This window comes from Cetorhinus maximus, chromosome 10, assembly GCF_964194155.1.
Source record: "Cetorhinus maximus chromosome 10, sCetMax3.hap1.1, whole genome shotgun sequence".
Classification (NCBI taxonomy): Eukaryota; Metazoa; Chordata; class Chondrichthyes; order Lamniformes; family Cetorhinidae; genus Cetorhinus; species Cetorhinus maximus.
In genome coordinates this window covers 62,424,584-62,450,338 of record NC_135888.1, presented here as the reverse complement: position 1 = coordinate 62,450,338, position 25,755 = coordinate 62,424,584, and the positions used below count along the sequence as shown (strand labels likewise).

At 42.8% G+C, this 25,755-nt stretch overlaps 1 protein-coding gene across 2 annotated transcripts in view; it reads left to right on the top strand.

Annotated features, from left to right (window-relative positions):
• Window positions 1-25,755, top strand: part of LOC144685725 (dihydropyrimidinase-related protein 3-like) — a 187,538-nt gene that overhangs the window by 39,258 nt on the left and 122,525 nt on the right. The gene's annotated exons all lie outside the window — the stretch shown is intronic.

Here is a 25,755-nt window from a genome sequence, read left to right as displayed (position 1 = left end):
AAATATTTTGAATCTGTGCCCTTTAGTTCTTGATGCTGTCTTGAGTGGGAACAGCTTCTCATTATTTATGCCGTCCATACCCCTCAGGATCTTGAATACCACCATCAAGCCTCCTCTCAGCTTCTTTTCTCCAAGGAAAAGACTCTCAACCTCCCTAATCTTTTCCTTATTATATTTTTTAGACCAGAATGGGCCAAATCCGTCTTGCGCCGCAAATCCCATTCATGTCTCCAACAACCCACCAAAACTGCTGTCCCCAGCTCCTGGAATTTCAACGACTTAAACTCTAATCCTGCTTAAAGTTTACTAAATTGTACCGGCACCCTCTAGCCTGGTAGCTGCCCTGCTATATCAACATTCAGTAGCATTGTGCTTTCTCTGCAGCACTGGAAAGTTGTGGGTAACAAAATTAACTGTGCATGCAACAGTCACTGCCCCGGCAATATTTTTTGAAAAACTTTGTTCCTATAACCTTCCAGTTCAATACTAAAAGCAGTGTTCCAGTATTAAAACTGCTAGAACGGAAGCGGGAGGAAGACTGGGGATTCATGGTGGTGAGCACATAACAATTGAGGATAGGATTGGGCTCAGCTCCAATGCAATGGCCTGCATTATTCAATGCTTAGACTCACATATGAAGCATGGTCACTTTGGCAAGGTACCTGAAAGGTGCAGCAATACCATACCATTGAGGCACTTTTATATTAGCATGTCAAATGCTTGCAGCCAATGATGTCAGTATGAAGCCTGAACCACTTTTATGGTCAGCACTTATTGTAATAATATTAGTGAGCTTCCCACAGGGAACATGCACTGACAGGCATCCCACCAATCAGACAACTAGGAAATTCTCCAGGAAACTGAGCCTGAATTATTGGCATTAAAGCAACTGGGTAATCAAGGAAATGCAACCATGGATGTGAAAGGGAAAACTATTGTACAGTCAGGGGATGCATTTGTGCTTCTTCTGGCCTCAAAAATTATTGGCAAAGCTTTTCTTTGTTATTTTTCACCTACAGCAATATATTTATGAACCACTAGTTTGGCCACTCCATGCCCAATCCAACTGAGTGGAGAGCACTCCCCATCCGGGGAAAGAACCAACTTGCCGCAGGGTCCTAAACACCACTTGTGAGTCACAAATTTGTGTATGGCACGAATTCTCCTGCTTTGCTTTGGGCAGGGGCACTGCTTCGCTGTTTCTCAGCCCACTCTTAGTCAGTGGGAAAAAAGTGTCCAATGCTGCACTGCACCTGTTGGTCCATTATCACCCCATTTCCACCTGAACACAAGGATGAAAATTGCCTCCCAAACCCAGAAGATAACATGCACAGGAAAAAGGATTTTTAAAAATCTGACAACTGAATACACACATGCTCACGTATCTGTCATTTCTTCCTTCTGTCATGCTCACACAATGTGGACTCATGGATTTATGGAGTATAAATTCAAAATGAACAATCTACCTGAAAACAAAATGGAGAATGGACACTTTTTTTTTAAATAGAGTTGATAGATCAGGTGACCTTTTCTTTCCTGTCAATAAACATGGAACTACACAAGGCCCTGGAGTTAACCTTCATGTCTGTTCAAGTCATTAAAATGCAAATGAACTTTTGGGACATCTTATTGAGAGGTAATTAAAATATGACAGACCTTTCCTGTGGTTTAATGGATGCTTTATCCAACTAATTAAAGAGACTAATTCACAATGGATTTGCAGTCTTTTCAGTTTTAGAGTAGAATTCCAAAGGATGGGCGTGACAAAACCATATTCTGCCAGAATAATATGCGAATGGGTGAAATTCCAGACCCCCATTGTTTGACAATGGCCAAGTCGTCAGAGACCATTTGTGAGGACCATGAGAAAGGTACGACGGTCACATGACAGAAAGCAGATTTCTGATGAAGGATATTTAATAAGACACATGTTTGGAGTGCAAAGAGCAAGAAGGGATCCAGACCCCCAGGGGAATAGGACCCTGCCTAATATCCATTAGCTGGCAGTTAACTCATGTTAACCTTTTCTTGTCTATTTAAAGAACCAAACCAAGTTTTTACCCTTACAAGGAAACCTGTCATTTGTCTGTTCGTAACAGTTACAGCACTCAGAGGGCTAAAACACATTTTCTTTTAAAAACACACATCTGTCTTTGGTCAGTAGAGAGGTGGAAAGCCATGTCTCTCCTGTCCGTAACACTTCCACCAATGTTTTCCCACCTCAGAAGTGACTATATTAATAAAATTAAAACTATTAAAAGCATGTACCCATGAACATTTTGTCTTTATTCTTCATGGGATGTAGGTGTCACTGTCAAGGTCAGCATTTGTTGCCCATCCCTAATTGCCCTTGAACTAAGTGGTCTCTACGCCATTTCAAAGGGCAGCTATGAGTCAAACACATTGGCCTGAATTTTCCCCTCGGCGATTTGGGGGTGAGGCCCGCTCACCGATGGGAAAATGACGCGGGATGACGTCGGGAGGAACCCCGACGTCATCCCGGTCCATTTAACTCTTTAGGAAGGCAGGCAGACAGCAAAATCAGCTATCCTCCCGCCAACCTGTCAATCGCCAATTGAGGCCATTGACAAGATAATTAAGATAATTAAAGACCCTGCCCGTCCAACCTTAAGGCTGGTGGGCAGGCCAGGAGCCCCAGCGGGCTTCTGAAAAAACATGAAACCTCATCCACTGGCGGGATGAGGTTTCATGTCCGTTTTTAAAACCTTTAATAAAGTTTCTGTGCTTCTTATTAACATGTCCCATATCGTGTGACATTGTCACATGAGGGGGACATGTTAATAATTTTTTTATTTTTCTATTTTTAAAGTTTTTTAGACTGTCAGTAATCTCCCTGAGACAGCACTTAGTCTCAGGGAGATGTGCGCTCTTTCGCACACTTGCACGAAAGAGCGCACTTTGACAGTTGTGGAATCCCTCCCCCCCCGGCACAGGAAGTGCATAGCGCTTCCCATCGGGCGGCCCGCTGGGCGGGCCTTAATTGGCCCGCCCATTCAAAACAGTGGCGGGGGTCAGCTGCCCACTGCCGAGTCGGTGGGGCCCGCCCGCCAACCTAGGGCAAAATTCTGCCCATTGCTGTAGGCCTGAAGTCACATGTGGGCCAAACCAGGTAAGGATGACATAGACATAGACCAGACAATCATTGATAGTTTCATTGTCACCATTATGGAGACTAGCAATTTTTAAAATGAGATTTTTATTAATTTTGAAATTAAATTCCACCAGCTGCTGTGGTGGGATTTGAACCTGTGGCCCTATAGCATTAGCCTAAGTCTCTAGATCATAGGTCAAATGACATTACCAGTATGCCACCATCTCCCCAAAAACACAGATGTCAATTACAGGCATTGCAAAGCCAACTACAGACTGTTCATATGTAATTCTTTTTAAATAAAATTATCCGTGGGTGTACCCAACAGAATAATGGGGTTGTGAAGCTTGGTCTCAGCTAAGTAAGTGCTGTAGCTTCACTCTCAGCATTGCACAATTTCAATGAAGCTTTTCTCTACTATTTAGTTTGCTTTTTCCACTGTGAGTGGCGAAGCAATCCCAACATTTAGTAATACCTCAACTTCTGTCAACAAATTGATGTTGAAACATTCTTATGCAAATGAAAAGTCATTCTATACCATGGGGATCATGTCACTTAAAGAGAAACTCAGTGACTGATCAAACTGCTCGGGCAAGAATTTGGACTCATTGGCGTCCATTTATTGGACACAACAAGCACCTTTAGAACTCCAAAATGATGTCTGCAGTAGGGGCCACATTTGGGGTGTATCACACCAGATGTCATAGCAGTGAGGACATCAACAGACTCACAGAGAATGCTCACCAGAAGTATGTACAGCAGGCAGATCATATTGTCAATCAACTTGCAACATTTTGATTCCAGTAGTGCCAGATAATAGACACAGGGATAAGGTTGTGATGCGGGGAGTGAGGTGATGGGGGGTGGTGGGGGTTGGCTGTGGGAAGTTAGAAGTGCATTCTTACACCATCTACAGCTTATAAATCAGAAAAAAGGATGAGCTAGATTAAATATGCGGAGTGCATCATTTTCAGAGCTTTCAGCCCCAATGCTGGGCACAACCTCAGCAATGGCCCTTCCAAAAATGGCCAGCACTGTCTCCTCCATTTGGCTCATGCTGCCTCTGGTTGAGTGCTACCTTGTCCTGCAAGACAGAAGGAAGTGCATCAGTGAGTATGGGTGATGTGGCTGTCATGATTGAATAATTGGCGTTGTGTGCAATGTATGAGATGTGGGTGTGAGGCTTGCACACATCATGCTAAGTGTGTGAGGTGAGGTGAAGCATGTGAATGTTAGTACATGTCCTGATTGATAAAGATTGTAGGTAGGTGAGTGATAGGGCTGTGGTGATTTGAGCAGTGTCTGAGGCTGGTGGTGTAGTTAGTGGGATATTATTTTTGAAGGTGCATCCACTGACCTTGATCATTCATGTCAGAATATTGAACTTCTTATGGCACTGCATCCAGGTCCTTTGAGCTTGACTCCTGGCATTGATTTTCAGAGCTTTGTTTCCACTGCCTTTTGACCATGATCTGGAGGACCTCCTACTTTCCAACGCCTCCACCAAGCCCTCCAATGCAGCCTCTGAGAACCTTGGAGCCCACATTCTGCCATGTTGTGCCATTCTTCACTGTTTCCGTTAATTTCCTGCATGATTACCAGCAACTGCTCCAGCAAGAATGCACCTCCCCTTTAAGCAGTGCAGACCAGCTTTAACTGGCTCGACCAAGTTACAGTTTTGGGCCTCCTTTTGATGCTTGCAGCCAATGAGCAGTGAGATGATTGCTGGCAAACTTCGGATTGTCTGACGATTGGATGGCTTTTTCCAAAGTCAGATCTTCCTTAGATTGGAGTACACTCGAAAGAGTATCAGCGGCCACTCCCACTAGTCTCTTAGGAGCTCCGACTTAAGGTCACCATGTATAACTCATTCATGAAAGAGTTGATGGGTTCCCTCTTGTTAAATTTTGCTTGCTATGCAATTTCATTGCTTCTTAGGTTAAAGTTGGTGTTAAAGGACTTCATGACCTCTTCAAAGTTTTCGGAGGATTCATTTCACTATGGACGTCCAATCCCTCTACACCTCCATCCCCCACCAGGATGGTCTGAGGACTCTTTGATTCTTCCTTGAACAGAGGCTCAAACAATCCCCATCCACCACCACTCTCCTCCATCTGGCTGAACTTGTTCTCTCAATGAACAATTTCTCCTTTAACTCGTCTCACTTCCTCCAAATAAATGATGCTGCTATGGGTACCCATGTGGGCCCCAGTAATCCCTGTCTTCTTGTGGGGTATGTGGAATATTCCTTGTTCCAGTCCTACTTAGGCCCCCTTCCACAACTCTTTGTCCGGTACATCAATGACTGCACCTTTGATGCTTCACGTTCTCGTCTGGACCTGGAAAAATTTATCACATTTCTTTCCAATTTCCACCCCTCTCTCATCTTCACATGGTCCATCATCAACACTTCCCTTCCCTTCCTTGACTTTTCTGTCTACATTTCTGGTGATAGACTGTCTACCAACATTCATGATAAGCCTGACTCCCACAGCTACCTCGATTAGACCTCCTCACATCCTGCTTCCCGTAAGGTCTCCATTCCATTCATCCAGTTTCTCTGCCTCAGTCGCACCTGTTCTGATGATACTACTGTCCACAATGGCGCTTCTGCCATGTCTTCGTTTTTCCTGGGCTGAACGTTCCTCCCCACTGAGGGGGGGAAACATCAGGGCCCTCAACCTGTTCCCCTTCCCCTTCCTCCCAGAACCATGATAAGGTTCTCCTTGTCCTCACTTTTCACCCCACCAGCCACCGCATTTAAAGGATCATCCTCTGCCCTTTCTGCTAACTCCAGCATGATGCCACCACCAAAGACAACTTGCCCTCATCACCCCTGTCTGTATTCTGTCGGGACTGTTGCCTCCAGGACACCCTGGTCCACTCCTCTATCACCCCAACATCTCATCGTCTTCCCATGGCACTTTCCCATGCAATCCCTTTACATCCTCCCTCCTCACTGTCCAAGGCCCCAAACACTCCTTTCTGGTGAAGTAGTGCTTCGCTTGCACTCCCTTCAATTTAGTTTACTGCATTTGCTGCTCACAATGCAGTGTCCTCTACATTGAGGAGACTAAATGCAAACTGGGTGACCTGATTGCAGAACACCTTCGCTCAGCCTGCAAGCATGACCCAGATCTTCCTGTCGTTTGCCATTTCAATTAATTATCTTGCTCTCAGGCTCACATTTCTATCCTTGACCTACTACAATGTTCAAGTGAAGCCCAACGCAAACTGGAGGAACAGCACCTCCTCTTCCGGTTAGGCACTTTACAGCCTTCCGGACTTAACATTGAGTTGAAGAACTTCAGACCATGAACTCTGCCCTCTATTTTGATATTTTTTGCATTTTTTTCCAACCTCCTCTCCCCACAAAGGCCCATCATTAACTTGTTCTCATGTTTTGCTTTCAGAGAATGCTTATGCTTGTTCTGCTATTGACATATTCTGTTATCTGACCTTTATGCCACTATTAACACCTGTCTTAGCCTTTAACACTATCATTACTACTCCCTTTATCTTGTATCCGTGACATCTTTGTCAAATCTCTCCTGAGCTCCCACCTATCCCTGACCTTCTATTTTGCTCTGCCTGCTCCAGCCCCTCTTTTCAACAGTGCACAACTCAGAGGCATGCCAGGAGCAGCATCAGGCATACCTAAAAATGAGGTGTCAACCTAGTGAAGCTACAAGACAAGAACTACTTGCATGCCAAACAGCATAAGCAGCAAGTGATAAACAGCGCTAAGCGATCCCACAATCAACGGATCAGATCTAAGCTCTGCAGTCCTGCCACATCCAGCCGTGAATGGTGGTGAACAATTAAACAACACACTGGAGGAGGAGGCTCCACAAATACCCCCATCCTCAATGATGGGGGATCCCTGCACATCAGTGCAAAAGATAAGGGTGAAGCATTCGCAACAATCTTCAGCCAGAAGTACTGAGTGGATGATCCATCTCGGCCTCCTCTGGAGGTCCCCAGCATTGCAGATGCCAGGCTTCAGCCAATTTGATTCATTCCACCTGATATCAAGAAACAGCTGAAGGCACTGGATACTGCAAAGGCTATGGGCCCTGACAACATTCCGGCAATATTACTGAAGACTTGTGCTCCAGAACTTCCTGCATCCCTAGCCAAGCTGTTCCAATACAGCTATAATACTGATACCTACCCTGCTATGTGGAAAATTGTCCAGGTATGTCCTGTACACACAAAGCAGGACAAATCCAACCCGGCCAATTACCACCATCAGTCTACTCTCAATCATCAGTAAAGTAATGGAAGGGGTCATGAACAGTGCTATCAAGTGGCACTTGCTTAGCAAAACCCGCCCACTGATGCTCAGTTTGGGTTCTGCCAAGGCCACTCAGCTCCTCACCTCGTTACAGCCTTGGTTCAAACATGGACAAAAGAGCTGGATTCCAGAGGTGACGTGAGAGTGATTGTCCTTGAGTGAGTGTGGCATCAAGGAGCCCTAGTAAAACAATGGGAATCAGGGGGGAAACTCTCCACTGGTTGGAGTCATATCTAGCACAAAGGAAGATGGTTATGGTGGTTGGAAGTCAATCATCCCAGTTCCAGGACGTCACTGCAGGAGTTCCTCAGGGTTGTGTCCTAGGCCCAACCATCTTCAGCTGCTTCATCAATGATCATCCTTCCATCATAAGGTCAGAAGTGGGCATGTTTGCTGATGATTGCACAATGTTCAGCACCATTCATGACTCCTCAGATACTGAAGCAGTCCATGTCCAAATGCAGCAAGACCTGGACAATATCCAGGTTTGGGCTGACAAATAGCAAGTAACATTCATGCCATACAAATGCCAGGCTATGACCATCTCCAACATGAGAGGGTCCAACCATCACCCCTTGACATTCAATGGCATTATGATCACTGAATTACCTAATATCTACTTTCTGGGGATTACCATTGACCAGAAACTGAACTGGACTAGCTATATAAATACTTTAGCTGCTAGAGCAGGTCAGAGACTAGGAATCCTGCAGCGAGTAACTCACCTCCTGACTTTCCAAAGCCTGTCCACCATCTACAAAGCACAAGTCAGAAATGTGATGGAATACTCTCCGCTTGCAGCTCCAACAACACTGAAGAAGCTTGACACCATCCAGGACAAAACACCCCATTTGATTGGCACACCATCCATAAACATTAACTACCTCCACCATTGACGCACAGTGGCAGCAGTGTGTACCATCTACAAGCGCACTGCAGAAACTTACCAAGCCTCCTTAAACAGCACCTTCCAAACCCATGATCACAACCATCTAGAAAGACAAGGGCAGCAGACACATGTGGACACCACCACCTGAAATTTCCCCATCCCAGCCGCTCACTATCCTGACTTGGAAATATATTGCTGTTCCTTCAGTCACTGGGTCAAAATCCTGGAACTCCCTCCCCAACAGCACTGTGGATGTACCTACACCAGATGGACTGCAGTGGTTCAAGAAGGCAGCTCACCACTGCCTTCTCAAGGGCATTTAGGGATGTGCAATAAATGCTGGCCTAGCCAATGATGCCCACATCTCATGAATGAATGAAAAAAACATTTATGCCGCTCTTCAGCTCTGAAGAAGTTATGTGGACTTGAAGTGTTATCTCTGTTTCTCTCTCCGCAGATGCTGCCAGACCTGCTGAGTTTTTCCAGCATAAGATTCAACCCTGACTAGGTGTCATCTTCATGCCGACTACTACCAGATTCACTATTACTCTCTACCACTCTCATGTGACCTGCTGGGTCATAATGTGGGTGGTATTGTTTCCCCAGTCCCACATTAACCCTTACAGTCCTGAGCACCCTAATACTACAGGGGTGACAAAGTTAGGTAAAACGGTATTGGAGATAGTGGGTCTGAGGTATGGGTGAAGTACAGGGGAAGCATGTGTCATTTTTAGTGCAATAGCATAATGCCATGACGTATTTTCATGACTGAAGTCATCACGTTGAATATTTACAACAGAATGAGAAATGATTTACCAAGCATTACTTCCACAAAAGACCATGACCTTGTAAGAAATGTTTCCTACTTCTCCAAGTCTCTCAAGCTCCACTTTATAACTTTACAGAGCCTTACATATGGTTTTTTTTACAGATGTCACATGAAAAGGAAAAACAAAATCCATCTTCTGAAACTTGAAAAAGTCTCCCAATGTCAACTGAAGGAAATTAATGAACGAAGCTGTAGCCAATGTTAACGTTAGCAGTGGGTATACAGGTTCCCTATGGTCCAGGATAACTTTAAACTTCAAAAACAAAAGCCTTAGAATTTGATCTTACTTAATAAGATCAAGTGTTTAGTATTTGAAAGGATGCTGTAAAACCCAATTGTGTAAGAGTAAAACTGAAACACTCCAGACACTGGCACTGCGCAATGGCTGTGCACCATGTCAAAATAAATTCTTTAAATTTGAAATTTTTTTTTTTACTGTTCTTTGAGTCGAGGGATATTATGGCTGAGAAATTGAACACTTGCCTACTCAGGGTCAACATCCAAGAAATGTACACCACAGGTTAGGTGCGAGTAAAGCTTGCAAAAATTATGTGCAGGATAAGACCAGAGACCCCATCAAGCCTCCCCTACATTCATGTTGGCTGGAGTATTATGTCTAGACACTTTCCAACCCAGCAGCCATGTTGGGAGAGGCAAAAAAAAGCATCAATAAGTAAATAAATACTCTGGAAAATGCCTCTTCAAACCCCCCAGGCGATCAAAACCAGCTTATGAGAAACAGACTTCCTCCACTCTTCTCCAACAACATGACTCATCATATGCCTCATTTGAGCACCACCTATAATGGACTGGAGCAATGTTCCCATATTCAGCACTTGCGTGACTTAAGTAGGTGAGGCCAGTTTGCACAGTGCATTCCACTTCATCACAATTAGCTCCAAATATTTCAGTTCAACTCAGCTCAAATTCAGAGAGCAGCATCAATCTGAGCCCCATCCTTTGGAACAACAATGAAAACAAAAAGTGGCTCTTGATGGGTTAGAATATCTGAGCAAGCACAGTGACTTAATGTCCAGCCCTGCTCTGAGACAGGATAGGATGCATGAACTTAACAGTGAGCAGACTACATAAAGAACAGATCAGCCTTGTTGATAGTAATCATGGGCAATGCCACCACAAATATTATCTTCATTTGGCACTCAGTTCTTGGTATGTAACTGCTAGATCTACTTGCTTTCTTCTGTTGTAGTGGACTGAATATACGAAGAAATTGCTGGGGCTTGAGAAGGCTTGGGGACACCATGTGGGGTTGGGAATGTTGGTGACAATGTCAATCCACCTTTTCTGACTTTTCTCAATGGACCTAGACCTGATGGTCTGGTCAACACTACTAACTAAGGAATCAGGCATACTGAGACTCTGTTACCTGATTACCATTCAAACTCCTGTTTTTGGGTGGAAGGAACTGCAGCCAGCCCCATGTGAGCATTAACAATGAATGTTAGCAGACTGTTCAACCATGAAGCCGTCATAGCTGCATATGATGCTGACTGCGTCTGCTTTCAAAGAGGAATTGCAAAGGCTGCTTGAGATTTCACCTCCCAGCCCAAAAGGCACTGAGGATAATTGTTAATACTCTTACCTCCAAACTGGCTACATTAGGGTTAGGGTTAGGGTCATCTAAATCAGCAAGAATAGAATACCAAAGTGGTGCCTTTGCCATTCTGTGTGGCTTGATACCACTTCTGTGGTGATTGTTGCCTGCAAGTCACCCCTAGCATCCCTTGCCATTGTTACACTATTCTCAGTCAATTACTAAGAATGTAAGTGCTGACTCCATGCTTTGCTGCCTCCAGCAGGGAGACACACTTACAGGGATAGTCATGAGTACAGTTTATGAGTTTCCATCCATTAACATGAATGAATGGAATATCTTGAGTTGTGCATTCTCGTGTTCTTGTCATACGGTCTCCTCACAGGGAGGGTAGAATTGACCTGAAAACTTCAGTTCTGGTGACATTCAGTTTCTACACTTCATAACCTGAAATCATTTCCTTTCTAGTGATGCTGACCTCAATGTACTGGGGCAAACATTGGGGGAGACAATGTGAAAGGAAAATGGGTCCTAATATTTCCATTAAATCAAAATTCAGTTATTTCCCAATTTTCTCCCCTCCTGAAGTTGTTGGTAAAATGATGAACAATGAAAGGTATGCAAAATACATTCTTAAAGCATAGTTCAGAAAAAAAATGATTAATTCTGATTCATTAACTATTTAATTCTGATGTAAAAGTCCGAACCTGGAGCTGGATAGTTCTGTGAGTCAGAACGTAATACTTCAGCATGAAAAAAGCCTAGACTCAGAGAAATGAAGGTGTTTCTCTCTCTCTCTCTCTCTCCCCCTCCTCTTCTCTCTCTCTCTCCTCTCTCTTTTAATCCTCCTCTTTCTTTCTCTCCTGATCCTTTGCGAGCTTAGAAATCATCAATCCAATTGCCAGTCACCACAAATCTACAGCACTGCACTATTATTATATTTATTGAGAGTTCGAAACAACGAGACAACAGGAAGCTTAATAATGCAGGCAATTCAGGTCAAACTCTTGTTAATTAGAAGAGTCATTTTGGGGGGCAGTAAGTGATTTATTATTGTCCAGATATGTTCAAGATTCAACATTTGAACTGCCCATGCAACAACAGTCACTGCCCTTCCATGCAATTCATTTTTTGTGAGATACCTTGAGAAGTTTCTGGACGACATAACAGAGCATTATAGAATTACTAATCATTTCTGAACCATATATATTTCTTGCCAGTGACAGGTTGAGTGTATAAGTGATTACTGGCTCCTGCTTTAGAATAAGTGAAAGTAGCCTAAAATGGATTAGAGAATCAATAGAAATAGAATAATATTGTAGTAAAGCTAATGGTGATTGAATAATGATCCTTTTAAAGCTGCTGGCCTCTTTGTCATTTCATTGCAATTTCACATATTCAAATTATCCAGATAGTGCCCTCCAGGACTAACTGAGTAATACAATGCCCATCTAACTCCTTACGGACTAAAGGATTTTATCAGTGGAGTGATGGTGGGGGTGTTATTTGCCATCAAGTGTTTTACTTTTTGTTCTATTGTCGGATTTGTCTGCTCTTGTTAAAGGTGAGTTGGCACATGCAGGAATATAGACCAGTAGCCCATTTTCTGCTGCGCTCAGTCACTCAGCCTCCATCCACAAGCTCACACAGTGAATGTTGGCAGACTGGCCAACTAGGCGTGCATCGCAATCGAGTACAATCCTGGCCCTTCCTGATGCTTCTGGAAAGACAGGGGTAACTGGATAACGAACATGATTGGAAGCTTTCCGTGATTTTGTCTCCACCCTATTCAAAACATGGATGCTGAGGGCATTAGGATGCTGCTGCAACATCTCCCAGAGCATCACAGCTTCAGGTTATCCAAACCTTTAACCTGTATTAACATTCCAGGAGTGATGAATGATGCACTCCCACAAATACGAGTATACGCGCTCCTAGGTGTATATCATTCCTTACAATGAGGAAATGCTAAGATTATATTGAGCTATTTTTACCCCTTGCTGGGACAAACATAGTTAGGAGAAGAAAGAAGAGTTGGTGCACAGCCAGCTGTGGAAATTACATGTGTCGATGGAAGAGGAGGAGGGCAGGATCAAGCTTGGCTGTGATGCTGCTCATAGTCCCATATCCTGCTCCTGATAACCATTGCATATGAACTCATAGTGAAACGTTGTCTCAGATATGGCTTTTTGTATAATGCGCACCCACACCTTCTATCTAGGACATGGTTCAAACCCCTGCCATCACCCAGTCAGATTAAATAGCTTCTTAATTCAAAAACATAATGCTTGTTAAAGTTCATAGGAAGTGAACTGGGGAATCACAACTTCATTAAAGAGGTCGCTTTAAAAATATTTAAAAAAAACTATTATACTCATGGCAGAAAACTAGGGAAACAGCAGGAAACATGTGCTAAGAGTTGTTCAACACTCCGCCTTTAAAGAGAACCTCTGAAATGAATATTTACTTACCACTGGAAGAAGATGGCAAAACACCCATCTTAGGGCAATGTGTTTTGCATCTGGCTCGAAATTCTAACACTTTTCATGGGAGTCATTTTGCATGTTGGGTAGATGCAGGACTGACACCCTGTTCTTTTTGAACTGCGTAATTCCAATCTGAATTAGCTGTCCAGAATGTTCTGAAACTTCGTTTTCATTTATGTTTGAGTCAATTATTGAGTAGTTTCTTCAAATTCTCAATAAATATTTTTCTTTTCCATCAGGAAACAAGTCAGAATTTGAGTTCCGCCCCTTACCTACCCAAGTTAACATTTGGATTAGCCAAAAGCTAGTAAACTGAGAGTTACAATATAATAGGCATCTCTGCCTTTGCCTCTATCTCTTTTCTCTCTCTTTTACTGTCTCTATCTCACTCTCTCTCATTCTCTCTCCCTCTCTTTCACTTTCTCTCACACTCTCACTTAAAACGTTGTGTATACCACACATTTTTTGTACATGGTAATCCCACTTGCTGTGTCACATTCTAAAATGGAAAGCCCATATGTCACACATCACAAAAGAAAAAACTGGCTAAATGCATCAACACCACTCGCACTCTCTGTTTATTAACCAACTGAAGCAGTTAAAATACATTTTGAAAAAGTTTACATCAACTTTTTTTTCTCTGTAAATTTTTTTAATAGCCAAAATAATATTATTAAACAAAAGTAAACAAATGCATATTTGATATTCTCCATTGAATTGTTTTTAATTGCTTGTCTTTCACTAAGTAAATTATATTTTTTATTGAAGGCTTTTGCCTCCCCCAAAAGCTTGGATATATATTTGTAAGATCATTGGTTCAAACCTCAGTCCAGAAACATTCGGCTGACACTTCAGTGCAGTACTGCACCATCAAAGATAGCAATTTTTTGTTGCATTCTTATACAAAGATCCTACCTGTCTTCTTAAATAGACATGAGAAATTTTAAGGCACTGCTTGAAAAAGCAGCAGCAGACTACTCCAGGTGTCTGGTCAACATAAATATCTCAACCAAAATCACTGAAGTAGATTTAATATTTATCTCATTGCTATTTGTGGGAGCTTCCTCTGGTTTTTTTTATTCATTCGTGGGACATGGGCTTCGCTGGCTGGGCCAGCATTTATCGCCCATTCCTAGTTGCCCTTGAGAATATGGTGGTGAGCTGCCTTCCTGAACCATTGTGGTCCATGTGGTCTAGGTGCACCCACAGTGCTGTTAGGAAGGGGGTTCCAGGATTTTGCAAGTTGGCTGCCACAATAGCCCATGTTACAATAGGAAATACACTTCAAAATACTTAACTGGCTGTGAATCACATTGGGGTGTCCTGAGGTTGTGAAAGGTGCTACATAAATAACACGTTTATTCTTTCTTCTTCTCACTTGATATTTTTGCCCACAACAAACATACCAGAAATAATGGGGAACCAGGAGAATAATGAGAGTGAGGAGGTTATAGTATTATCATTAGTATAAAAAAAGTACTGGAGAAATTAATGAGTCTACAAGCTGATTAATCCCTTGCACCTGATGGTCCACATTCTAGAGTCTTTAAAGAAGTAGCTGCAGAGATAGCAGAAGCATTAGCTGTGATCTTCCAAAATTCCAGATTTTGGAATGATGTAAGTAGATTGGAAGGTTGCAAATGTAACCATGTTATTCAAGAAAGGAGGAAGAATAAAAGAAACAGAACTATAAACTTCTTAGCCTGATCAGTGATCAGGCAAATGCTGGAATCCATTATGAAAGAAATGATAACCTGGTGCTTACAAATTCAGGATATGAATAGAGCCAACATAGGTTTATGCAAGGGAAACAGTGACAAACCTATTAGAGTTTCTTCAGGATGTAACAAATAGGGGAACCAATGAATGTAGTATATCTGGGCTTTCAAAAGATATTTGTCAGGGTGCCACATGAAAAGTTGATATACAAGATAAGAGTTCATGGGGTTGGTAAGATATTAACATGGATTGAAGTGTGTTTAAAGAACAAAGTAATAGCCTAGGAATGAACAGGGCATTTTCAGGTTGGCAGGTTATTATTAGTGGATTGCCACTAATGGGCCTCAGATACATAAAATTTATATTCATGTCTTAGCTGAAGAGACTGAGTGTAATGTATCCATGTTTGCTGACAATACAGGTCAGTATGTAAGCTGCGAGGAAGACACAGTGGCTGTAAAGTGTCACTGACGGATTGGGTGACTGGGCATGAACATAGCAGTTGGGCTATAATGTAGGGAAATGTGAGGTTATTCGACAGGAAGAATAGAAAAACAGAATATATTTTAAACTACTAAATGCTGGTGTTCAGAGGGATTTGGATGTCCTTGTACACAAATCACAGAAAGTTAACATGCAGGTACAGCAAGCAATGAGAAAGGTGAATGGTATGTTGGCCTTTATTGAAAGGAACTTGGGAATACAACAGTTAGAAAGCATTGCCTCAATTATACAGGATTTTGGTGCAATCATGTCAGGAATCTCTGTAGTGAAGGAAGGTATTTTTGACTTCGAGGTGGTGCAATGAAGGTTCACTTGATTTATTCAGAATGAGATGGTTTCCAATGAAGAGAGATTGAATTGAATGGCACTCTCATCTCTGAAGTTTAGTGGTCTTTGATTGGTCCTCCAGCATTAGAAGTCTGCATGCCACCCTGAATTACACAGGGAACCTGTCTCCATGCTAGTTAAGGGAGTGCCTCAAAATCCCAAAGAGTGAAACTTTCCTCCTGGTGGGCTGGGGTGGGGAGTGGGGTGGGTTTCTGACTCGCAAACAGTCCTGACTTCTGTTTCCCACCCCAGAGGGAGAATCCAGCACATAGACTTCAGATAAGGGGTCAGCAATTTAGGATTAAGATAAGGAGAATATTTTTTCATTCGACTGGTGGTGAATCCTTGGAATTCTCTACCACAATGGGTGGTGGATGCTCCATTGTTCAGTATATTTCAGGCTCAGAGAGACAGATTTCCTTACTCTTCTACTCCCAAGTTCCTTCCAATAACGGCCAACATACTATTCACCTTCCTAGTTGCTTGCTGTACCCCACAAGGAATAAAGGGATATGGCATTAGGCAGGAAAGTGTGTTGAAATAGAAGATCAGTTTATTGAATGGAGGAGTAAGCTCAGGGTGCTGTATGGCCTACTTCTGCTCCTATTGCTTATGTTCTGAAAAGTGTATCTTCTGCTTCTTCTTCTAACAGGTGAAGGTAGACCTTGCATTCAGAAGATGTGCAATATGTACACAATTTTCCAGGATGGATCAGCAGCATTTAAGCGAGCCAGGTGGTAGAAAGCTACTTAGTCAGTCTGGAGGAAATAGATTTCTGGACTCTAAAGGCATCAAGGGGTGTAGGAAGAGAGCGGGAATATGGCATTGAGATAGAGGATCAGCCATGGTCCCTTTGAATGGCGGAGCAGGCTCAAAGGGCTGAATGACCTATTCCTGCTCCTATTTTTCTATGTTTTCTATGTAAGAAAATCTATTTTGTTCTTTTTCAAAATTATCTCAAGACAGCCAGTAGACAAACCTCAGTAGGTTTATTCAGGTAGAACTGCATAATGAATATTTTAGAAAGGGAGAGGCTGTCGCTGTAAAAAAATATACACGTGTGTGCATGCGATAATGAGATATTTTCCTTCAGAAACCTTCAGAAAGCATATTAAGCTGAGCAACAGAGACCTACATACACTGGTGGAGGTTTCCTGTAGGCGCATCCTTGTGCTGGAATGCTGCTCCATGGATTTCTGTGGCCCAGCTATCTGACTCCAATCACTACAGTTTGCATATCATGTGGCTGTGTTCTTAGTTTAAACAGGTAAAGACTAAAAATAAATACATGGGCAAAGTTATACATGTTTAAAATAAAGGCTGGTTATTTTTGCTATCCACAGAATTATGGAGAGATTTGTGGAATTCACACCCTGGAGTATCATTAAATAAGAATTTGACTTGTTCAGTCATTGTAAATCAGTGGCCTTGATCAATGGTCTAGCATGGAATAAACACCACTATTGTTATAAAATAACATAATTTCAACTCGCTGTGCAGAATGTCTTATCCGATCTGTTCGTATCATAGCAATTCTTGGCACTCCTTGTTGTCACGAATTGATAACTTTCCAGTTAAGACTGGTAACACTGGGGTAATGCTTCAATTAGTAACATCGAATCATAGCATCTTGCAGCTCAGGAGGAGATTGGACTGTTTCTATTATGGGCAATGGATCTGCATCGCCAGTTTTATGTCCAGGCAGTTGGTTTAAAATACCACCATCACCACCGTCGCCCTCCCCCACCAGGTCCCCCCTCCCCAGCAGCCACCACCCCCCTCCAACCCTACCCCTCATTACCATGAGCAAAGCTGTGAAAGAGTCACTGGTAATGTTATTAAACCACAACATCGAACATGCATTTCTGGTCTGTCACACATCAAGTGTCACACTTCACTTTCTGTGACACAGTTCAAAGGAAAGTAGAGAAAGAGATAAAGGAAATTTCTAAGAACCCAAAATACCAGAGTCAAGTTGTCTGCAGTATCTTAATGACCTCTGTACAAACCTAGTTTTGCATAGCAGTGATTAAATCTTTATAGCCTCACCAAGATACATACATACACACTGTTGCAGAGCAATAATACATCATGCTTCAGCCATTATAAAATTATTGTGAACTGTGCGATGTGAGTTTGTTAGTAATATGACAAAAAGGTATATCTAACGTGCATTTCCTGATCATCACCCTTCTCTGTCACACTTCAATGTCTCACTGAAATACGTGTATCATACTTAGAAAAAACAATGGCAGCTATTCTGCCTGGGATGTAGACTGCCTGTAAGCTTTGAGAAAACTTAACAATCATCACTTACGAAGACCTACAGACTGGAAAGTAACCAAATCCTGGCATCGCTCAGTGTGTGCCTAACAGTAATTAGAATTTGAATTCTTAATAGGGCACATCTTAGCAGCAGAAAGATACATTATGGACAAATGGTGGTGTTCCACAAGGATTGGAGCTGGTGACCACTTTTGTTTACTATTTATATAAATGCTTTAGACTTGGCATACAATTTCAAAATTTGTGGGTGAGCTTTACAGTTAATACAGAGGAGGACTGCGACAAAATACAGGAAGACATTAATAAATGGGCACGTAATTGGGAAATAAACATCAATTGAGTTATGTGTGAGTAATATATTTTGGTAGGAAGAATAAGGAGTCATATTCCTTGAAAATTAAAGACTAATTTTAATGTCATGCCCCGTGGTGAGTGCATTTAATAAGGAGGCAGGGTGCTGGGCAGAGAGCCCATCACTTTCCCGCTACTGTCCAGATTAAGTCCGTAGCGGGAAGGCCCATGAATGGCCTCCCAGCACCGCTGCTAACTGAGGCCCTAAATTGCCCACTTAATTGCCTCATCCCGCCACTGCTCATACTCATCCAACAGTGGGCAGGGACTCACCATGCGAGGAGCACAACAATGAAAATCCTGTTAGGGTTGCTTGCGGGCGATCAGCATTCAAAAGCAGTCAGTGCCTGATTGAGGAATCCGGCATCGGGAAGTGGGGGCCCCACTGAGACCCACCCCGTTGCCTTGCTGCTGACCCTCCACCCACCTTTCCTCACGACCCCCACCCGTGACCCTCTTCCCGCCATCACTCAGCTATGTCTGGGGTCGTGGGTGTGGGTGTAGTACTGGCAGCAGCCACCGCCTCCCTGGTGGTGCTGCTGAGCAATGAAAAGTTGCTGGCCTTTGGTCAGCCAGGAGCTCCCAGTGGGCGAGGCTTCCATTCCTAGGGTCCTTGATCCCAGGGAAGGTCTGCTGTTGTGCAGTTAAGTGCCTGATCGGCCTTTCTTCACAGGGGCGATGCAAGGCTCTCCAGCTGGCAGGCAAGACCCTCATCACCTCCATTAAATACCCCCTTAAAGTATTTAAATGGAGGAACAGAGATCTTGTGGTACAGATACATAGGGCAAAGTTTTTAGCTCAGCAGGCGGGCACTTGCCCGACACGCTTGAACTTAAGTGATGCGCATTGACATCGGGCGAGTGTCCCAGCGTCAACGCGCAGTCGTGTGATATTTTGCTCGGCAGTTGCACGCCAGGGTCGGCAGCATGCCCGCCGACAATTAAGAGGCCTGTTAAGGCCATTAAATTATCAATTAAGTTACATTTTTCGCTGCCCGTCCAACCTTATGGAGTCACATGAGGGAACATGTTTTATTACATTTTTAAGTTCTTTATTATTTTTTAAAAACTCTTCATCTCCCTGAGGCAGCTCCGTGCCTCAGGAAGATCCTGAAGTGCGCACACGTGCGCATGAGCGAAGTTCGCGCTCGCCCTACTCGCCCTCTTCCCCCTCCCCCACCGCCTGCATAGGCAGCGCTGAGCGTTGCTGCGCGTGTTTCACGCTGGGTAGGCCTTACTTGGCCCGCCAGCGTGAAATCACCTTCTGGCCTCGATCGCGGGCGGTTGTCAGCTTCCCCACCACCCCTACCCGCCCCCACCGAGCCCGCCTGACATGGGCTAAATTCTGCCCGTAGACCACTAAAACTAGCAACACAAACCATAATAAAAACCAAAGCAATAGAGTTCATATCTACAGGAATAGAAATGAAAATCAGTGAATGTCCTATACCCTATCGTTTGGCTACTCTTGGAGTACTGTGAAAGGTTTTGGTCTCCAAATTATGAGAAGGATTTAGAGGCACTGGTTAAGGTTCATAAAAGTTTTACAAGAATGATATCTGAACTGAGAGTTATACCTATCTGGAAATATTGAACAGACAGCAGTTCTTTCCTTGAGAAAAGAGAAAACTGTGTGATGACTAGATGGAGGGATAAAGGGTTTGATAGGGGAGACTTAGAGAAGGTATTTTCACTTGACGGAGACCAGAACCTAGGATCATAAAGGTAAGATAGTCACTCATAAGTCCAATAGGGAATTCAGAAGAGACTTCTTTACCCTGAGAGTGGTTTGAATTTTTCTTTATTCTTTCATGGGGTGTAGGCATCGCTACCAAGGCCAGCATTTATTGCCCATCCCTAATTGCCCTTGAGAAGGTGGTGGTGAGCTGCCTTCATGAACTGCAGTCCATGTGGTGTAGGTACACCACAGTGCTGTTAGGGATGGAGTTCCAGGATTTTGACTCAGCGACAGTGAAGGAACGGTGATATATTTCCAAGTCAGGATGGTGTGTGGCTTGGAGGGGAACTTGCAGGTTGTGGTGTTCCCATGCATCTGCTGCCTTTGTCCTTCTAGGTGCCAGAGATCGTGGGTTTAGAAGGAGCTGTTGAATGAGCCTTGGTGAGTTGCTGCAGTGCATCTTGTGCAGGGTACATACTGCTGCCACTATGGTGGAGGGAGTGAATGTTGAAGGTGGTGGATGGGGTTCCAATCAAGTGGGCTGCTTTGTCCTGGATGATGCCGAGCTTCTTGAGTGTAGTTGGAGCTGCACTCGTCCAGGCAAGTGGAGAGTATGATTGATTGTGGAACTCGCTACCAAGAGGAGTAGTTGAGGCAAATATCATAGATGTGTTCACGTGGAAACTAGATATGTACATGAAGGAGAAATAAACCAAAGGAATAAAAACAGAAAATGCTGTAAATACTCAGCCGGTCTGGCAGCAGCTATGGAGACAAAAACAGGAATGTTTGGTTGACCTGAAATATAAGTTATTTCTCTCGCTGCAGATGTCCGACCTACTGAGCATTTCCAACATAGAAATAAATAATTATGATTTGATAGCCATTAAAGAGACATGGCTGCAGCGGGACATGGATTGAGACCTGGAATATTAAAGGGTATAGGACAATTAGGAAGGACAGGAAGCGAGGAAAAGATGGAGGGGTGGCTCTGTTTGTTAATGATGATATAGTACATTAGAGAGGGATGACCTAAGTTCAGGAAACTAGGCTGTGGAAACGGTTTGGGTAGAGATGAGAAATTGTAAAGGCAAGAAACCACTTGTGGGAGTCATGTACAGCAACCACATGATATGCTTGTTAGAAAGGCACGGCAATAATCATGAGAGATTTTAATCTACATATGAACTGTAAAAGTCAGATGGGCAAAGGTAGCCTAGATGATAAGTTCATAGAATGTTTCCGGGATAGTGTCTTAGAGCAGCATGTTCCTGAGCCAACCAGAGAACAGGCTATACTAGGCCTGGTATTGTACAATGAGATGGGATTAATTAATGACCTCATAGTGAAGGTGCCCCTAGGTAGTAGCGATCATAACATGATTGGTGTTTACATTCAGTTTGAGGGAGAGAGGAGTGGGCCCGAGACTATGTTTTTAAACTTAAATAAGGACATTTATGAGGGTATGAAAACAGCTGGCTGAAGTGAATTGGCATATTAGGTTAAGGGCTAGGTCAATAGAGATGCAGTGGCAAACTTTCAAGGGGATATTTCAGAATGCACAGAAACATTCCAATGAGAAAGAAAAAGTCCAAGGGATGGACACACCATCCGTGGTTAGCTAAAATAATTAAAGATATATCAAACTTAAAGAATAGGTGTATAATTGCACTAAGATAAATGGAAGGCCAGAAGATTGTACAGAATATAAAGAACAGTAAAGGATGACTAAAAAATTAATGAAGGAGTGAAAAATTAGAGTACGAGAGAAAGCAAGCCAGAAATATAAAAATAGATAGTGAGAGTTTCTATAAATATTTTAAAAGGAACAAGTTAACAAAATGAGTGTTGGTCCGATAGAAAGTGAGTCTGGAGAATTGATAATGGAAACCAGGAAATGGCAGATGAATTGAACAGGTATTTTGCATCAGTCTTCACTATCGAGGATACAAATAACATCCCAGAAGCAGCTATAAACCAGGAAATGGAAGGTAAGGAGGAATGCAGGAAAATTACAATCATCAGAGAAGTGGTACTGAGTAAATTGTTGGAGCTGTGGGCTAACAAGTGCCCGGGTCCTGATAGTCTTCATCCTAGGGTCTTAAAAGAAGCGGCTCATGAGAGAGTTGATACATTGGTTTTAATTTTCCAAAACTCCCTAGATTTGGGGAAGGTCCCATTAGATTGGAAGATAGCAAATGTAACTCCATTATTCAAAAGGGAGGGAGACAGAAAGCAGGAAACTACAGGCCAGTTAGCTTAACATCATTCATAGGGAAAATGTTAGAAGCTATTATTAAATAAGCTACAGCAGGGCACTTGGATAAGTTCAAGGTAATCAGGCAGAGTCAACATGGTTTTGTGAAAGGGAAATCATATTTAATCAACCTATTGGAGTTCTTTAAAGAAGTAACATGTGCCGCGAATAAATGGGAACCGGTGGGTGTACTGTACTTAGGTTTCCAGAAGGCAATTGATAAATTGCCATATCAGAGATTATTACAGAAAATAAAAGGTCATGGTATAGGGGGTAACGTATTGGCATTGACAGAAGATTGGCTGGCTAACAGGAAGCAAAGAGTAGGCATAAATGGGTCTTTCTCAGGTTGGCACAGGGATCACTGCTGGGACCTCAACTGTTTACAATTATATAAATGACTTGGATGAAGGGATGGATGGGATAGTTGTCAAATTTGCTGATGACACAAAGGTAGGTAAGAAAGTAAGTTGTGAAGAGGACATAAGGAGGCAACATTTTTTCTCTGAGGGTCGTGAGTCTTTGGAACTCTCTTCATGCAAAAGTAGTGAAAGCAAAGTCTTTGAATACTTTTAAGGCAAAGATGGATAGATTCTTAGTGAGCAAGGGGATGATAGGTTATCGGGGATAGGTGGGATGCAGATTTGAGGTTACTATCAGATCAGCTATGATCTTGTTAAATGTTGGAGCAGGCTCGAGGGGCCAAATGGCCTGCTCCTGATTCTTGTTTGTATGTTCATATGTTCGTATGTAACATTTTCTGTTTTTATTTCTGGTTTTCAGCATCTAGCATACTTGCTTCTGAAGAAACATAGCATAGAATTTTCCCGTCGGCGAGTGGGGGGGCGGGGTGAGGGGCCCACTCACCAAAGCATAAAATGATGCGTGGTGATATCGGGCGGGCGTCCCAATGTCACCGCGTGTCATTTAGATTGTCAGTTCGGCGGGCGCGCAGCCATGTCGGCTATGCATCCACCGAACTGTCAAAGGCCTACTAAGGCCATTAAGAAAGTAATTAAAATAGTTAAGAATGCTGCCTGTCCAACCTTAAGGTTGGGGGGCAGGCGAAGAGCCCAGGCGGCCTTCGCATTTTTCATGAAACCTCTCCCAAGGAGGGAAGAGGTTTCATGAAGGGTTAATTAATTAAGTAAATTTTTGAAAAATTAATGGACATGTCCCAGCTCATGTGACAGTTTCACATGAGGGGACATGTCCTTAAAATTTTTTTTCACCTTTATTAAATTTTCCAGAACTTAAACTAATCTCCCTGAGGCACCTCCGTGCCTCAGCGAGATTTTTGCACTCTTTCGCACATGCGCGAATCCCTCAACCGCATAGGGAGTGCACTGTGCTTCTGGGTGTGCATCACGCTGGGTGGGCCTTAATTGGCCCGCCCACATAAAATGGCAGCGCACACCCAATAGGGGGCGCCAATTGGGTTCGGGCTCGCTCCCGTCTGCCCCCGCACAACCACCCCGATTGGGAGAAAATTCAGCCCATGAAGTTATGTTGCTGGAGTTTGTGATGAAAGTATAATAATTTTCATAATATTTTTCTGGTTTATTGTGAAGTAGATTTATGGGGGTAATTATAGTTGGGCCTGTGTGTGATTTAGTTATATTTGGAGTCAAGTAGACTGCAAGTTTAAAATCATCAAAATAAGCTAGGTGCTTGACATGCTAATGAGTAAACATGGATGCTGGCTTAGCATGTAAGGTATGAAGATGATTTGCATTTTTAGATAAATGAAAAGATTTGGATTTCAAAGGGATTTTAGTCTGCTTATAACTAGCCAGATAAGCAAGGCTAAGGAATGTGTTTATTTTTCCCAAAGGTTACTAACAATATATTGGCAACATGGAAAGTTTTTATTTTATGAGGAAGATACAGTTTCAAAGGCACATGTAACAATATAGTTTGCGAATTAAAAAAAGAGAAAGATATATAAAGGAGAATGAAAGGCTATGTGTTAGAAGGCCATGTAAGATCTAACAGGAGCATGTGAAATAGTCTTAATGAAGCCTTCAGCCATGTGTGCATGAGCCTGCTATATAACAAAACTGATGTTGCGGAAAGCCATTTGGAATTCCACGGTCAAGTGGACATTGTGTTAACTTGCTGGTCCTGTTTTAAATATAAAATCTATTCTAGACTGTTGCTTTAAAGAGAGTGTAACTGGGAGTCAGGTCAATTAGGAATTTTAGGAGTTATTATAGTAGTTAGTAATTGTAGTCTTATGTCTGTGCTTGAAATCTTTTATATTTTGTTAATAAATAGTTTAGTTTTAATCTTTAAAACCTCTAAAGGTTTTGGTGGACATATTACTTCTGAATTTAGTGCACACATCTCGTAATAAATATAAATTGCAAAACTGTTGTGATAGTGTGCCTAAGTTTCCTTTGTGGGTTTGGTCCACTTGGCACACATCATCTTCCATGTCATAACAGGTTGGTTTGAGAGATGGGGGAGAAGGTTCATTTGGAGCATTAACACTTGATTGGACCAACTGGCCTGTGTTTGTGCTGTGAGTACTTTATGCTAGCATAGAAATAGCACTGTGGTGTACCAGCGGCTCACCACCACCTTCTCAAGGGCAATTAAGGATGAGCAAGATGCTCACATCCCATGAAAGAATAAAAAAGAATTAATCTGGTCCTCTCAAAACAGCATATTTGGCCGATTTATGTGATCTAGCCATCTGCTTGGCCTATATAAGTAGGTAAATAAATCTGGCATGGTTTCCTGATTGGTCATTTGGAAATTTGAGGCACTCAAAAGCAAAAAGAAAACCTTTCCATGGTTTGAGTGCATTTTTCACACGATTATTCCTAAATCCCAGTCTGCTTGCCACCTCTTGGGAGTTGTCAAACTTCCAGAATTGGCCTTGAGCGGCTCAGAATGGAAGAGTCCTCTCCAGGCCACTGCCGCGAGCAGCCCTGGAGAAAAATCATAGGGGCACTAGAAACCATTGTGCCTTTTGTTTCTTTCTTTGAATGGCTTCTGTTCACCAGCTCTCACAACATTGAAGATGGGGGAAAAAAAAGTCTGTTTAGTCGATTCTTGGCTGTTAATGAATCAGCTATTCATTTTCCGTGAGGTGTTGTTAAGGTGGTGTGTCGGGTCATTGATGGTGGCAGTGTGGAGGTGGGGAGAGGGGCAATTGGAGGTGGGAGTGCTCCAGGAATACATTCGACCAGAATTAGCAACCCTACACCTCTGACTTCCCTTTCCCACATGCGCCATACTTAAACCGTATCCTCGAACATGCCTTGAGCAAGCCACAAGTGATCTAGTGGTTGCTTGAAGTGAGAAGTGTCATACCAAAGGATGATGAATTTATCACAGGGAGGAAATGTTGTAAATGGCACAGTACAAAATCACTCCATGTGGCTGATTATAAGTTTTTTTTTCATTTTTAACCTTGATTTTTTAACATGATACAGGCAGGATCATAAATAGAAAAAAC